Consider the following 17,033-nt stretch of genomic DNA (forward strand, 5'->3'; position numbering starts at 1 on the left):
TGTAAATTGTAAGAACAATAATTTCACTGCAGATCAACGCGCTACAACCGTACAATCGGACAACGATATTATATAGAAGAAGCCTGAACCCGGAAACTATACATTTGTTCAGAACGCATTATCGCCGTTTTCACGCTTTTCGATTAGCTTACCTACGCGTGAATTATGTAATATTATATTAATAATGTTGTGTCGAGAATCGCGTGACGCGGGTAAGTCGCCGTCGCGAACGCGTAGAACTACATTATTACAATCGCAGGATTAATATTTTTGTTATTTTAATAACATTCGCTGTTTATCGACCATTTTCACCTTAACGGATAATCGACGTGGCGGTGAAGTGGGCTGAACTGCAATAAAGACTCATTCGGGGCATTGAAAACGAATATCCCAAAGGACAAAGAGTTTTCAATATACCCGTCATTTCTCTATGTTATTCTATGCTAATGCATTGATCCACAATGAAAATGTTTGAATAATAAAAGCGTGGTGTTGCGAGACGATCGTGAAATTTCTTTTAATCGGACCAGAATATGATAATTTCCACTGTTATGGTATTAAACAATATTCAATGGAAAGTAGTGGTGGTGTATTTAATATATATATATATATATATATACAGGAAGCAAAAGTGTATTGCGTTGAAATTCGACAAGACCTGCAGTGTTATCGATCCACTCGAGAAAGAGACTATACGGACTTTTTTTGTACCAATATGTTTTTGATTTTTATTTTTAAAAGTATAATGTAATAATTTTTACGTTTACACGACGTTACAGTTATTTAACGCAGCAATACGCATTTACCAAATTAAAGAATTCCATGTGCATCTATAGTTACGAAACATATATAGCGTAAGAAAACGAAACTTAATGCGATAAACGTGAATTTTTTTAGGAATTGAATTCGTCCGTTTCTGGTGTTTTAATTTTAAACTATATATGCACGCATTGCGGTTGTAAAATGTTATGATAAAATTAATTAATACGATTTTGATTTAGCAATGTAAATAATACACACGTAAGTGTAAAATATAGGTAATTGACTTAATCAAACGCCACGAGTGGTCTCATTTTAAACACCGGAAAAACTGGAAAAATAATTAGATTTTCCTCGGGCGCAACTCCTCGAACATAATAATAATATGATACAAAGCGAGCACGATTTTTTTTCGTATTTTTTTATCTAATCTGTTCATCATCGCACGATTTAAAGTTACGCAAAAACGCAATGCCATCGCGATAACATACGCCGTCATAATAATACAGTAGACGATATGGCATAGAAGGTTAGGCGTAAGTACTGTTGGTGTATTTTCGTCCGAAATTCGTGTCGATAGGGTCGCGATGACGAAAAGACGGTCTCGCCCGTCACACGGTCGTTGAAACACTGCGACACACGTTACAAACATAATAATATAATAACGATATTATACGTCGTCGTTGTGGCCACGTGATAAGTGGGCCACTCGAATCGGCCGACCCGCATCGTTCGCCGAACACTCGAAAGCTCCGCCGGCGACGAGTCTCCGGGCCCCGCGTATTACCGTCAATATTAGACGATAATAATATTATAACCATCGCCGCCGATAGTCGAAGGTACGCGCGACGCGTTCCGCGGCTGCTGCGGTGTGGGGGACGGAATCGCCGGCGATGCGGCAAAAACGCGTGAAGTCGTTTCCGATCGCGGCGGAGGCGGTGGAGGCGGCGGCGGAGGTACATAATATATCGAGTGCGGCCGGCGTAAAGGGATTTGCTACGTCTCGCAGCTGCAGACCGACCGCGGTCGATACGGATTCGAAAAGTGTCGTCGTCAAAGGACACGTCGTCGTCATCGTCGTCGTCGTCGTCGTCGTCGTCGTCGTCGTCGTCATCGTCATCCGCGGGGCTGCATCGTCAGTAGTATATAATAATAATAATAATAATAATAATATCGGCGACTTTGTACGTAATACGGTGTATGGGTGTGTGTGCTATAGCACAGTACTCGTCGTACAATCAATTCGTCGGGGGACGGAAATCTGGCGATCCGGTCGATTTCGAAATTTCTCGATCGGCGGCTGTTTTATTCACAAACAGTGATGTATATTCGTCACGAAATTGATTGCCATCGGTTTGCCGGCTCTCTAAAATAACGTAACAAACGTTCGTCGCCGTCCGATTTACTAAGCATTGTTAAAAGTTCATCACGACTGTATTATTATACATATCTACCTATTTACATATTATATATATATATATATATATATAAATAGCCGAGATACTTTGTGCTTAACTTATTTACGTTTCAGTTGGTGTAAAAGAAAATTACCTTGATTAAAAGTTTTAAACAAAAGTGACTAAATTAAAAAAAAAAAAAAAAATTAACTTAAATAATTATTAGTTACACATTTAGTTTGTTTGTTTTTTTTTTAATTATTATTATTAAAAATCGATAAACTAGAAATAATAAAAATGCATAAATTACATTTCTGCAATATTTGTCGTATGGAAACTATTCGTTGATGGTTATTACGTTATATGGGTATTTTATCTATTAATATTGAATCATAAATCGATTATGATAGAACTGACATTTTTATTTAAATTCAAACTTTGATAAGAATATCATGATATTTAAGTTTGCAAAATATTCTAACGAAAAATGAGAAAAAAAAATGGAATATTATATACAAGCGCTGGGTGTTTCACAGACTCACAGTCGTCATATTATTATTCACATTGGTAGCTTATTAAGAAAGCAGTTTATAGAACTGATCTGAAATCGATTGACGGCGAAATGTTATTAAAAACAAATATAACTATGTATAACTTTATTATAGAACAAATAATGCATTATACTTTGTTTGGAATTCTAAAATGTATATTATTATATTAAAATAAAGTTTTTAAATATTTTTGTTATGTTTTAAAATAACTCGTCAAGTTAAAACTAGTTAGCATATATTAAAAGTGACTAGTTAAATTGTATTAAGAGTTATGGGAATAAATAACTTTTTCCTTTACTTTTAACTTTAAAACTTGTAAATGCTTAGTCTTCGTTAAAACATTTTATAATTGTATAACAAAAACTTTATCAATTAAAATTTTAAAAATGTATATATTTGTATTATGATAAACAAAAATGTATTGAATCAACTTTTATCAACTTCTAGGTAGGTACGAGTAATATTTAAGTTTAAAATTAATTTTTTTGTTTTGTATTTCGGATAATTACTATTTGTTGTGACTTACACCTATAATACTCTTATATAACTACTCCGTTTTTAATTTAATTTAATAAAATAAATTGACTTGCTTTTAAATCGCTTATTATTTTTAACGCGCAGTTTATTTTTATTATGTATATTAAAAGTACAATGGCTTGTTATAATACAAAGGCCTTGGTACGATTAACTCAAAACACAGTTGTATTTATTCGATAGATCTAAAAAAGCCATGTAGTTATCAAAAACGTAGGCGTGCAAATGAAATTACACTTTAACTGAACAGTGACGGTTTAAAACTGGTGACTGAACTTTTATAACACTTTTTGTAATCATATATTTCGAATACGTTTATCGAAACGATTAAAACCAACTTATTACACAATTTATAAGCAAACGTCTTTGTTTTCTTTTCATCTACGGAATATCAGAATTTATTATTAAACCTATTGGCGTGATAATACATTCTTAATATAGGAAATCCGTTATCACTAAAACTGATAACGAATCGAAATTAGACGAATAGTACACGAAATTACACGCGAGTTGTTTTGTAGGCTGTGTAGCTGTAAACAGCTTTCGGCCAGTACGAAATACAATAATAATAATATATCGTTTTATTAGCTCTTCCGGCGATCGGCGCGACTACTATTACACGATGCACATAAATGTGTCGGTATACGCGAACGCTCTCATAATATTATTGTTGTATTCTATCAATGAGTGGTGGCGAGCGACAGTGAGGGCGTAAGTAGTGTGTTGTTTGTATAAGACGTATCACCCACAAATACCGTTTTGCGCGTACTTCGAGAATTTTCGACGTATATATATATATAATAATATCGTTACTGTATATGATCAAATAATAATAGCCGTATTGTGTTGTATGTACCTGCTAACTGGCACGTGGAAAAACGCCTACTCGTTATCTCCCGACCCCCCGACCCGTGCGTGTCGAGCACGTCGTCTTTGCTCCGAACCGTGTGCGAAACACGAGCAAGACTATGACGTGTCGCACCGTCGGACTGCCATTTCCACAGCACCCGGGAAGGGGGGGGGCACACTGCCAAAAAGCCCCCGATAGCCAGCGGAGAGCACAGTATCTTGTATGTACAACGGATTTTCGCAGAAGGATGCGTTTTGAATTAAATCTTTACGGACGAAACGTTTCGGACGGAATAATTAGTGTTATTACGTTTTGATTACGTTTAGAGAAAATCACACGCTTCTCAGTCCGGCGACTGTTATTGCAGCAGGTAAATTACTATGACACGCACACGTACGGGTACTATTAAAGTGACGAAAATTGTACTTATTTTTAACACCTCGTAGGTGTGTACATGATAGGTGTACGATTAATAGTCCAACAGAGGCAAGCCTAGACTATTCGGAGTATCAGTTTAAAGACGCCAAGCCGATTACTTTGGCCGATGGGTGCGCGGATTCATGCTAATTATTTAATTTTGAAATGTTCTTTTTCCTATTTTTTTTAATAAAAAACTTTGATTAATGTTCATTCCGCGAAATAATCCGTGTTGTGTGTGATTAGTTCTAGAGCAGTGGTTCTTAACTTTTTTCGGTTCAGCGCCCCTCTATCTCGTAATGACTAACTGCTAACGCCCCCACCCTCGTGCAAAATCAAATTTTCTTCCTATGTATATTTATTTATTCATCAGTTATTCATTCACTATTATAAACAAGACGTTTCCTATTGACACGTAAAATCCGATTAGATAACATGCCGTATGACGTTGTGTAGCACTACAGCGTATTCATTTACAGTTATTCTGAATTAACGTTCAATTATTCGTAGTGTTGTTATAAAATATTGAAAAATTATATTATTTTTAATTTCCTAGTTTGAAAAAGCTCACCGCCCCCTCAATACCCTCTTCAAAATTATCGCCCCCCCCCCCCGGAGAGACTGAAATTCCCCCAAGGGGGCGATACCGCTCCCGTTAAGAACTACTGTTCTAGAGCATTTTACCATTGAAGTGCACACAACATATTATTATAAAAGATTTACATACAAATCGAATAATCCACAGTTAACTATTTACAATACACGCTCATAATCAGTTTTCGACCTTAATCATATTTTAATTTTTATGCACTTAATATGCACGAAAAATCTGAAAAGTATGAAAAATGCATGCATAATAAGACAATTGTAGGTCAGATTTTCCTTTGATCCATACATACACACCCAAACCGATATCGTATTTAATTATAAGATATCTGGCCGTTTTGGTTGACGCGACTACAATACATATTTTTTCGTCATTTCAAAGATAAAAGTCAAAATACGTTAACATATTTTTATCAACACAATATTTCCGCGACAAAAACGTTATCAGAATATAAAAAATTAATCTTATAAATATATTAATATATATTTTGAATCGCGAAATGTCATTAAAACGGATTTATAGTTCAAACACGTCTGAGAATATGGAAATATATCATATTACATTTTTCTTACGTTATTCACGATGTTACGTACAATGTGTAGTAGGAATACGAATTTTGTACTGCTTATGACGATGCATGTACACCGTACATATTGTATTATAATTTGTCATCGTTGTTTTGACTTGATATCTGTACAATCATTCCTTGCGTGCCATTTACAAGACAAATAGACTTATTTTAGCCGAAATCATCCCAAATATTATCTAAATTGTTAAATACCAAAGTAGTAAGTAATTGCATAATAATCGCAAATGCTTATAACATTAGTTCTTTACAAATATTTTTTTCTGTAGTGCAATTGGTTTGTCTCTGTCTGTAAATCGTTGAATTCATCGTGCGTCGCCCGATCAGCATTTATAGTATACTTTCGATACACCTCGGCCGCCACCGTTGTTGTCGCTTTAATTGTATTTTTTTTTTCTTTTCAACTTAACGTGCACCGTAATCGTTAATTGATAGGTACTGTTTTTTTAAAAAAAAATATTATTATTCACCGTCGTCGAAAATCGGTCATCGCGCGCAGTAATTAACCAATCAGTTATAAGTACATCGTATCCCGACCCATAACAATTATTATAATCGTCAATATGTTACCTTATATTGCACATCACCGTGCACAATAGTTGCAGCCACAGTTTTCCACAGTAACCATCGACATCAAATTTTCGTATTTACCGTCCACGACCCGAACGCGTTTCACCTGTTCGTCCTGTGCATATATAATTGACAATTTTATTGAACACCGTGTTGATTGTTGGTAATTTAATTATCTATACGATAAATAAAAATAAAACAATAATATTAGTTAACTTTTTTTTTTTTTTTTTGATATTATGTAAATATATTATATAACTATTATTATAATTGATTTAAAATATGCGTAGTATGTTAAAGTTTAATAAGATTAATGATCAATATTGTAAATTATTTGTTTGTATTCGCGGTTCACATTTCCCGGTATTCCACACCGCCCTTAACATAATAATGATATACTGCGTAGTCATGATGGCGGACCAGATAGTTAATTTGCATGATTATCTAATTATTCTATCAGGTCGACCGTCCATGTCCAAAATTTAGAGACCTAAACACACGGTATGTCGTGGTATAAATTATTTTTTTGCATAGGTAGGTAAAAAAAAAAAAATAGAAACAAATAAATCATACAATTATGTTAAAACTGAATTTATTTTGTTCTTATTGAAATCGGTTAAAAAAAAAAAAAAAAAAGAATACCCACATGGAATATTATTAAAATACACAAGTGCACAACGTTTAAAGCATGCAATCATTTAGCACAGTTACACATAAACAATCAATTTGACGGCGAATCAAGGGCGTACGCAGGGAGGGAGGGGGGGTGTCGGGGAGATATGACACCCCCTTAAAAATAAGCATCTAAGTATCTGTTAAAATGATGAAGCGATGACTAAAAAAATAAGGTTTTTTTATTAATTCATGCGTATAATTATTTTTTTATAACACCCCGCTTAAAAAATCCTGCGTACGCCACTGCGGCGAACTACATGTCCATATGCGTATTGTATATTCTTAATACACATAGAACGAACTATAAAAATTATTCAAACATTAAAAATAATAAGAATAAAAATCTAAAATAAAAAAAAGAAAAGAATTTAACATCGCATTTTTTATTATGCTGTAATAGTGGTATATTTAACAGCATTAAGTTATAAGTTAAAACGGCTGTGATTTTTATGCATGTGTTTTTTTTTCCGGTAGGTATTTCAAACCGTAAGTTCAAATTGTGTTTTAGATAATACTGATTATTTTGCATTTTTTTTTTTTTTTTTTGGTGTAGTTACGTCATTTTTCAAAGTTTGGAGTATTTTTTATGGCCTTTAATTTGTATTACAAATATTAAAAATGTTTGTACACAGAGGTCGATGGCCAGATAGCAATGAACATAAATTATATAATATCTTATTAATTAATTTCGTTTCTCGAGATAAGCTCATACAAGGATTACGTCTAGTTAAGTAGGATCAACAGGACACCAACCAATTTTTGAAATATCAATATTTATAAAAGAACTTTTTTTTTTACTTTTTAGTACTAATACATTTTTAATGTTTTTTACAAACAATTTTAAGAAATTTTTTTAATTAAGTAATTTAAGCATTTTTTTATAATTTTCGATTCGTCAAAACACTAAAATTATAATAAAAATAAGAATTAGGTATAATTATCAGATAACATATATTATGTAAGTAGATAATTCAAAAAAACAAACTTAAAAATTGAATAAATAAGCTCTTAATTAAATAAAAATAAAGAATTACAACGTTAAATGTAAAATAATAATTTTGCTAAAAAAAAAATCATAAAAATCAAATGAATAAATTGTAAAAAAATAAAAAAGTAAAGTAAATATTATTGAATGAAGTTTTATTAATAACATTTTTTTATTAAAAATAAAAGCGATAAACCAGTAGAAAATAATATGTAATATGGCCGTAATATTGAATAAAGTGTACAGAATCCATAGCATATTAATTATTAATGAGTATAGAGGTTTAACAAAATAAATTAATCTTTTATTAAATGTCATAAATTATAAATTGATATTCCGCGTAAAGTTTAGAACTTAAGACTGTTTAGCGTATACTTTTATCACTAAATAATTTATTTTCATTATAAATTTAACTAATTCAAATTATACGAGATTATTAATACAAGTTTCAATCCATATTATGTGTGGCAAAGAGCAGCCGCTAGTATGTTAAAAGATTGCAACTTCAGAACGTAAAAGAAAATTGAAAGTATTGTGACGAGCCAAAATGATAGATACTATTTATTTTGTCAAAATATATTTTACATTTCTATCGATTTGTTGGTGCAAAATGTGTATATTACATACATGAAACGAATGCAGTAAACGTGAGCATCTACTTAATCGTACGTTGTAATATAAATTTATAAAATGTAATAAGAATGAACTTACCTGATAAGTGAGACTACCTTATAAAAGATATAGTAACACGACTACAATTCTCGAATGACGTAAGTAATGCATTAATTTTTTTTCATCAATTGATTATTTATTTGAAGCAATTTATCTTTAAAAACTGTATGAGGAGAAATTATCAATTTTTTTTTAATGAGTGAATATCGAATGTCGTTAACATTTGAACTTGAAATGCTCACAGAGAATTAACTAGGCTTTCCGCTAATTTTTCATGTATAAGTTGAAAAACAAATAAAAAATCTTGTTTTAATTTTTAAATCTTGGGTAATAATAATAATAATAATAAAAAAATATGAATTTCTAACTACAGAATAATTTACTCGATTTCGTGATTTTTATGAATTTTGTCAAAATTCTAACTTTAAACGCTTATACAAAGATACGACTATTGATTAACGATAATTTTGAATTGAGATATTAAGATATATATATTTATATATATATTAGCAACTTATAAAGAGCTTTCTATTATACTAAGCATTTCTACTCAGAAAATAACATTTAATTAATATTTATAAATATATAAAAATAAGTAAAAAAAATGAAAACTTCTTATGCCTATAAATAGTTCAAAAACCGAAATACTTTGAAATTTTTATTATAAATAGAAAACAAAAATCTAAACATTCAGTGAAGATTTCGCGTATTTACGGTTATTAGTTTTTGAGCGAAAAATAAATTTGATTTTGTAGAAAATTTTATTTTCGTAAAAATTCCTGTTTTTCCTTATATTTAAATAAGCACTGAAAATATTTAAGTTGGACCTCTTGAAAGTACTAACTATATCTAATTTTATACTCAAAACTATTTCCGTTTTTGAAAATCCAAGTATTTCATTGGCAACTTATCGTTTATTCGTACGCGCACACACACAAAAAAAAAAAAATAAATAAAACACATCATGATAAAATCTATACATTTATCGCTCCAGTGAGAATCTAAAAATCAAATAGTCAATTTAAAATTTATACCAGTGAAAATGTAGAGAGATTTGACTGATTCGGGAAGTCGGAGAAAAATAACAGAAAAACGACGCTGTAGAAAATAAGTGTGATATGGTATTTATTATTTCGATTTACATAAATGAAAATTTAAGTTATGGTTTTGTTCCCCTCCGTTATTAATGAAAAGCCGTTTATCTATTCAATTGTACGACAAAACGAATGACACTTGCGAATTATTTGAATTCGAATTTATATATATCCCGTACGGGATGAGTTTTCAATCGCGTGTAGTCGTAGCGACGGAGGCGCACGAGGCTTATTAAAATATTTAAGTTCCGAACAAGACAACGCGGTGTTATCGCGGCACTACGATAAATAAGGATTATTACATTTTCTGCGATTTCGTTGTTATTATTAGTATAACATTATTCTCTGTTTTGGCGTAAACCAATTTTTTAGTATCACGTCGTCATTGGATATATATCTCTGTGTACGGCATAGCCGCGTGTACGACGTTAAATTATTTACCCGTAGGCGGTGGAATATGTACGCACAAAGGTACGGGGACGTCGCGGAGGGCACACCACAATAGACGTTTATCGCGAGAGCACGTCGATTCCCCGTCGTCCTGGTCGAATTAAAATATTATTACATCTATCATATCGTGATGATATTATGCTCGTGTAAAACCGTGTAAAACGTGGCCGTGTTACACCCCCTGACATTCGTCAGTCGAAACACTCAAAAAACCAACAGAAAAAACCGTTGTTTATTTTATTTGTTCGAAACGCCCCCCCCCCCCGGTTTCGACTGTTTGATTATTTATACACGTACGTCGTACACGTAGTACTGTTTTTATTATTATTATTATTATTTATCAAAGAAGCAAACAAGACGTATCTGGTCGTCACGCACAGGACCTCTGTGTTCGCACTATACAAACAGCGCACACACACACACACACACACACACAAAATATATTGTATTCTATAGATATTCAATTATGGAGTGTGTTAGATGTGTACATTACCTACTATACGTACCTATACAATAAATGTGTATATATAATAAAATAACACCATACTGCCACTCGAGTTTTCTCAAAGCCTGTTTTATATTTTTTTTCCGACGTGAGACACGATGATACGTTTTATTTTTCATATCAGTACGCTAAAAACGTTTGTCGACAAAATATTTTTGTAAACATCGACGAATTTTTTGTATTTTGACGATGATATTATATTTTTTTTAAGTTTCTTTGATTTAATTAAGTATAATATTCTTGATATTATAAAAATGGTTCTTGTGTATAATATAAAATATGCGCAAAGAACTTTGATCTGAAAAATAAAATTAAAATACTTAACGATATAATAAATCGTCATATTATAATTCATTGCATACTTTATTAATAATGACTCATAATATAATATTTTTAAGTATAGTTTTTACTAATATTTTATTGATAATATTGTTATTTATCATTTACAAAAATAAAGCTGATAATTTAATTACGAAATTTCAAAAATCGCATAGCCGCGTAATACAACGATACTGTTATATTCACCAGCGGATTATTTTTAACGATAAAAACCACAAAAATAAAATGTGCTCAGAAAAACGTCAAACCGACATTTAGTGACCGCAGACCACACCTTTCGATCGTCTAGTAAAAAAAATGTCTATTTCTACACAAATACGAATATAAATCGTTTTATATGAACCAAAAATAATATGTCATGCTAAACTGCTAAACGGTTTCATACCGCGATACTTAACAGTATAATTAACACTCTTGCTAAATAGAAAATGACCACATCAGCTGAAACCAGAAGGTTTATGATAGCTCATTTCGGTTTTAGTTCCAGTTAGGTTTTATGAGAAACAAAAATTCCAATCCGTTTTCGGTCAGGATTTTTTTTTTTTTTTTGCTCTGATAATTTGAAAAATAATTGCCCTTTACTTTCGATATGACTTGACGTAACGATATTAACTGGACAGAACTTATTTTTAGCTAAAAGCTATTCTTTTGATTTTTAATATCAAATTGGAACTATACTATTTAAAAATAAATCTTTTTTTTTTTTTAAATATCATATTAAATTCATATTCTGCGCACTATTTGTATTGCACGTATATGTTTTGTATTATTCAATAAATAAACAATATCGCAATAGGTACTATATTAAGATTATAATATGATGATTCGTGTCCCGTAAGTGGATTATATGCGGAATTGTATGTACACGAAGTCACCGGATCAAACACAAAGCGCACGTACACACTTCTCATATCTTTGTCTACTAAAACGCCTCTTTTCGTTGACTAATACTGACTGTATAATAAACAGCAGACCCTTAATCATTATAATAGAGAAAATTGTATAATGATATAGTTATACGCCATGGGACAAGTCGAACCGCTACCGAAACATCACCTGAGCTTATGTATTCTATGTAATCCTCGTTCGGCTATAATGTTGATTATTATTAATACTATACTATTTGACACATGTCGAGGTTTGCGATATTTATCATTATTATTTAGGGCAACATTACAATAATAAATTCGTATCGCACAGACACGCCGTGTCCCTGGCATAATATATTATATACTCGTACTGCATTCGAGTGTAAGAACTTTGCGTGTTCGATTGACATATTATAACGAGTAGATAAGCTTCTGTGTAATACTCAAGTTAAAAAAAAAAAAATTTGCTTACATTTCAGTGTCATGTCACCGAAAAACGGCTGGTGCGAACGATAATAAAAACGAAATTACTGTGTTCACGCGAGACGAACGAATAATAATAACAGTGGATGCAAAATACAGAGCGCGTTTTGATAAACAAGTCGATATTTTTAAATTAAATCATGCGCGTGTCACGGTAATTATCGTGAAAAATATCGTGCCCGATATCAAAATAAATATGTGAAGTTTTAATTTGACGAGATACGCTGAATGTACCCGCCAACCCACCGTAACGATAAGTGGCTGTAGATTTGCACAGTCCGCCCACGGGAGGTATAAGGTAAACAAAAAAAAAAAAAATAAATAAATAAAAAAAATAATGTATTTTTGGAGAGTTTGCATAAAAATTACGTAAAAATAACTTAGGTAACCGGTAAACATCTAAAGAATATTTTTGGGAATATATTACATCGCGCGTATACGGTTCCGGTCGGGTCGAATTCCCGAACACCGCGTCGCCGTCGTATACATAGATTGGCGCGTGTCGTCCCACCTCGCTATATTATGTATTGCAACGCACTGTATTATTACGATCGAATGCCGATACGCCGTATAAATTACACGCGAAATGTATGTAAGTGATTTTAATTGTGAGCAAATATTTTCTCGTCACGGCTATGCGAGCGAAAAATACGGTTTCCTCCCCACCCCCCGCAGACTGTGTGCAAGCACTTCAACTACGCAAAGCTCGTGGACCGTATAAAATATTTACGCAAAAAACATACCGTTGAATGTTAGGAACACTTCAAACACGGTATATATAATACTATTACAACAACCTGGTCAAAAGAGAGTCGTTACATTTGTGCGTGAGTTTCGTTTTTTTCTTCTATAGTGTAATAACGCGTGTTTTATTGTTCAAAAATGTCGTAAAATACAACGAAAAAAAATAAAATAACAAATGCGCCGTTCGCGTTATGACTGCGGCCGAATCTGCCAATGTCGATTGTAACGATATTGCAAGAATAAACATTATAAGTATAACTAGGACATTGTTGCCGCCCTGGAAATCATGTGCGATTGATGTCTAAGAAAAATTCATCCACGTCCTAAAAAAAGGACATAAATGTCATAAAAATCCACACAAAACGATCCTAAAAAAAACGAAAAAATAGCTATAAGAATCTACGAAAACATAAAAAAACAATACATTTGAAATTCAAAAATTTGTTCAACACTTCCCATTGGTGACAATCTGTGTTTTTTTTTTTTAATGGCACTAAATGTATCGATAAGAATAAGAGTTTATTGTGTATATATTTCATCTTAAATTGAAAATAAATGTCAGTAGAACACTGGCTTACCACTTACACGAGTAAATAAGTTTAAAAGATAACATTTTTATCTGTGATTTTATATGTAGTCTTATGTCTTATTCTATATTTACATACAGTGCGGTTTCATAAAATCTAAAACCGATTTTTCGTCCGATTATCGGTAAATATTTAAATTTATTAATATAATTTATATTACTATAAAACAAAACTTTAAAACATGGAAAAATTCACTAAAAATAAAATCAAAAACAATTCAAAATAAAATTTAGTTGCACAGATTCGTACGTTTCACTCCAAAAACTGTTCACGGATAATGATGAAAAAAAAAATTTTATTCGTTCATTTCTTGATTTACACGGAATATAAAACGTTATCGTGAAATAAAAAATGTACCATAATGCTCGTCATATTATTATATTGTAATAAAGCAATGGATAATATGGTTTTTAGTTTGTACGGTGTATTTTACTTTATATATTATAACTGTGCCAGTGAACATAATATTATGTTTTAAAATTCGCTCTTCATTTGTTCATCTACTTTTAGTTACGTAATTAACTGGTTATTACGAATTGTTGGCTTAGGGTTGTAGCAACATTTTGTATTATATTTAATTGATCAATATTTTAATGCTAAACATTGTTTTATATTTATAATATTATTATTTATTATTACAATAATGTTATTGTAATTAAAAAATATAGTTAATTGTAATAGTTTTGGTTATGACGTGTTTTAACTAAACTAAAGTTGAGAAACAATTACACTGTGTATTTTTTTTTTTTTTTTTTTTGACAAACTTTTATTAAGGATTATTATATCGTTCTAATGTCAATTTAATGTTATACTTTTCCCGAAGTTGTTGTAGAAAAAAATATATATATTTTTTTATTCGTATTTTCTTCTGAAATCGAAAATTTCCAATTTAAGTATAAATTTTTGTGGGTATATATTATGGTTCTTTTAATAAATATCAAAACGGTTTTTGTACGTGATCAAATTCACTACGCACATTTAAAAGGTTATTTAAAAAATTGAATTGGTACCATTTGGTTCGTGGCTCATGAATTCAATAGTACAAAATAATAACAGCTGCTACGGCTATTTTTTGGGGAAAATAAACGAATAAATAAATAGAAAATATTTATTTTAGCTATTATAATATCATTTATATTTGATATTATAATGTAGGTACGTGAGTGGCGAGTATGATCGTAGTTGTACTTTGATCTCAATAAAAAATATGTGGAATATGTATCATATTTCTGACTAGAGTGTTTAAGCTATTCTCAAGTTAACGGCTTTAATGGACAATAATTTAATGAAAGTTGTTTTGTATTTTTTTCATTCTATAGCAGTTAGTTTCCAACGAAAAATAATCAATGATTCATTAACCAAACAGTCACATTATCACAAAAACGTACCCAGACGAAATCTAAAATAACGATAGTATAAAATATCATGATTATACTGTACCTATGTATTATTGTTATAATTTAACAACAAATATCAAAAATTATTTTATCGGCATACGTTTAATAGAACTGTGAAATAAAACCAACTAAGGCGTATGCTTTTATTTACGTTACAATAAATATTGTGCGTGTGACCCTATCCACCATTTCGGGGTTCAACATTAAACTCCCTGCTAATGTACAGGTACCGATAACCATCGGGTGTTTATAGTACGCGGGAGCGGCAGAGATCGTTGCGAAAACGTCGACGCGACGCAGCCAAAACTTTCGTCGTTGGTGCGCGTAGGTAAGAGTTGATTTATCTGTAGTTTTATTGAAGTACCTAACTGTATGATGATAAAATAAAATGATATTGCGTGCCACCAGTGTTTCAGCGTACGAATGAACCTTATGTAGGAAGAAGTTGCAAATTTCTCCGGTGACAATTTCAATATATAAATTATACTCGTATACGTTTAATATATAATATTATGATTTAATCACTGAACTAAATACATTATTAATTTTTTTTGTGTTTAGTTCAGTGGATTTAATAAATTTTCTATTTGCGATTTAAAATTTCTCTGACCTACTTATATGTATTATATAAGTACTGTTATAGTACTATGTATATATACCTACTTGTAGTCCCAGGTGGTTGAGGTCTGATACAGTACCGTACAGTATTTATACCATCTGCTGTCAGATACAACACTCGGGCTAGAATCCATGGACCCAATAAAACCCCAAGTCACAACTATCAAGGATGTCACGCTCAATACTCTAAAAGTCCACCTGACCTATCGTGTGTTGAAACATACCGGAAGTGTCCTGATTCAGTTTAGTAAGAGTAGGATCTGGTGTCGTAAACGTGATCGACATTGTAAATGTTCCCGGTGACTAATTCCGACTATATCAATAGTAACTCGTCTTCGAGGCCTTAATAATTAACAATTCAGTTTCTCCCATAAAATCATACGACTCTCGAAAACATTCAACTGTTACTAAAGGAAAAGCTTCTTATTCACTGGAATTCGAAAAAATGCAATAACCATTTTGGTCCGGAAAAAAACATAAAATACTAGAAAATTACATATCTCTCTCAATCATATTTATCTTAAGTGTATGAAAAAGTTATCTCAGAAACACTAAAAAAAAAAAACTTACAGCCGAATTAGAATTGAACAATTTACTTTCACCCAAGGCAATCGACAGTAAACGATCTTATAAATCTGATTGACGACATCAGCACAAACACCACTAACAGGGAACATATGGTGGCGATTTTTCTAGACATAGAAAAAGCTTTCAACTGTATATGGTTTACCATAGTTTTATATAAAATTGTCTAAACGCCAAAACTAGCTAGGCTAATAAAAATAACTGAATCGCTTTCAGCACAAAGAACATTCTCAACAAAAATCGTGAGCAAAATATCGTTTTAAATTGGAATTTGTGTCCCACCGGATTCCAACTTATTATTAGTTCTTTATATGCTCCTTGAGTCTTTGGAGCTAAATAGCCCGTGATAAAATCATTCAAATAAAATCTCTGGGACTACGTCTTCCACGGTCGTACGGAAACTAATCTAGAAAATATGAAGTAAAATAGAATTATAAATATATCTGAAAAAAACATCTGACTATTAGAAAATACGCAATGTTTTGGCATTAGTGATAATATATCAACCAAGCCACTTTATCAAAGCCAAGTAAAGCCAAACGATTAGTTGCACAACTACTGCTAATCATCATTAAATTCAGGAATATTAAACTTTATAACTCAAAACACAGAAAAAGTCAGTCATAAGTCCTAAAATACCATCAAACGATTATCGAATACCATGCTAGTTTCTTCTTGTATATATACGACAATCCAACGATCAGTGGCAACAGCCTCTTGGCTACTATAAATAGTGTTACCTAACATTATGGCAGTTCA

This window comes from Rhopalosiphum maidis, chromosome 3 (assembly GCF_003676215.2).
Source record: "Rhopalosiphum maidis isolate BTI-1 chromosome 3, ASM367621v3, whole genome shotgun sequence".
In the NCBI taxonomy this organism is placed as follows: Eukaryota; Metazoa; Arthropoda; class Insecta; order Hemiptera; family Aphididae; genus Rhopalosiphum; species Rhopalosiphum maidis.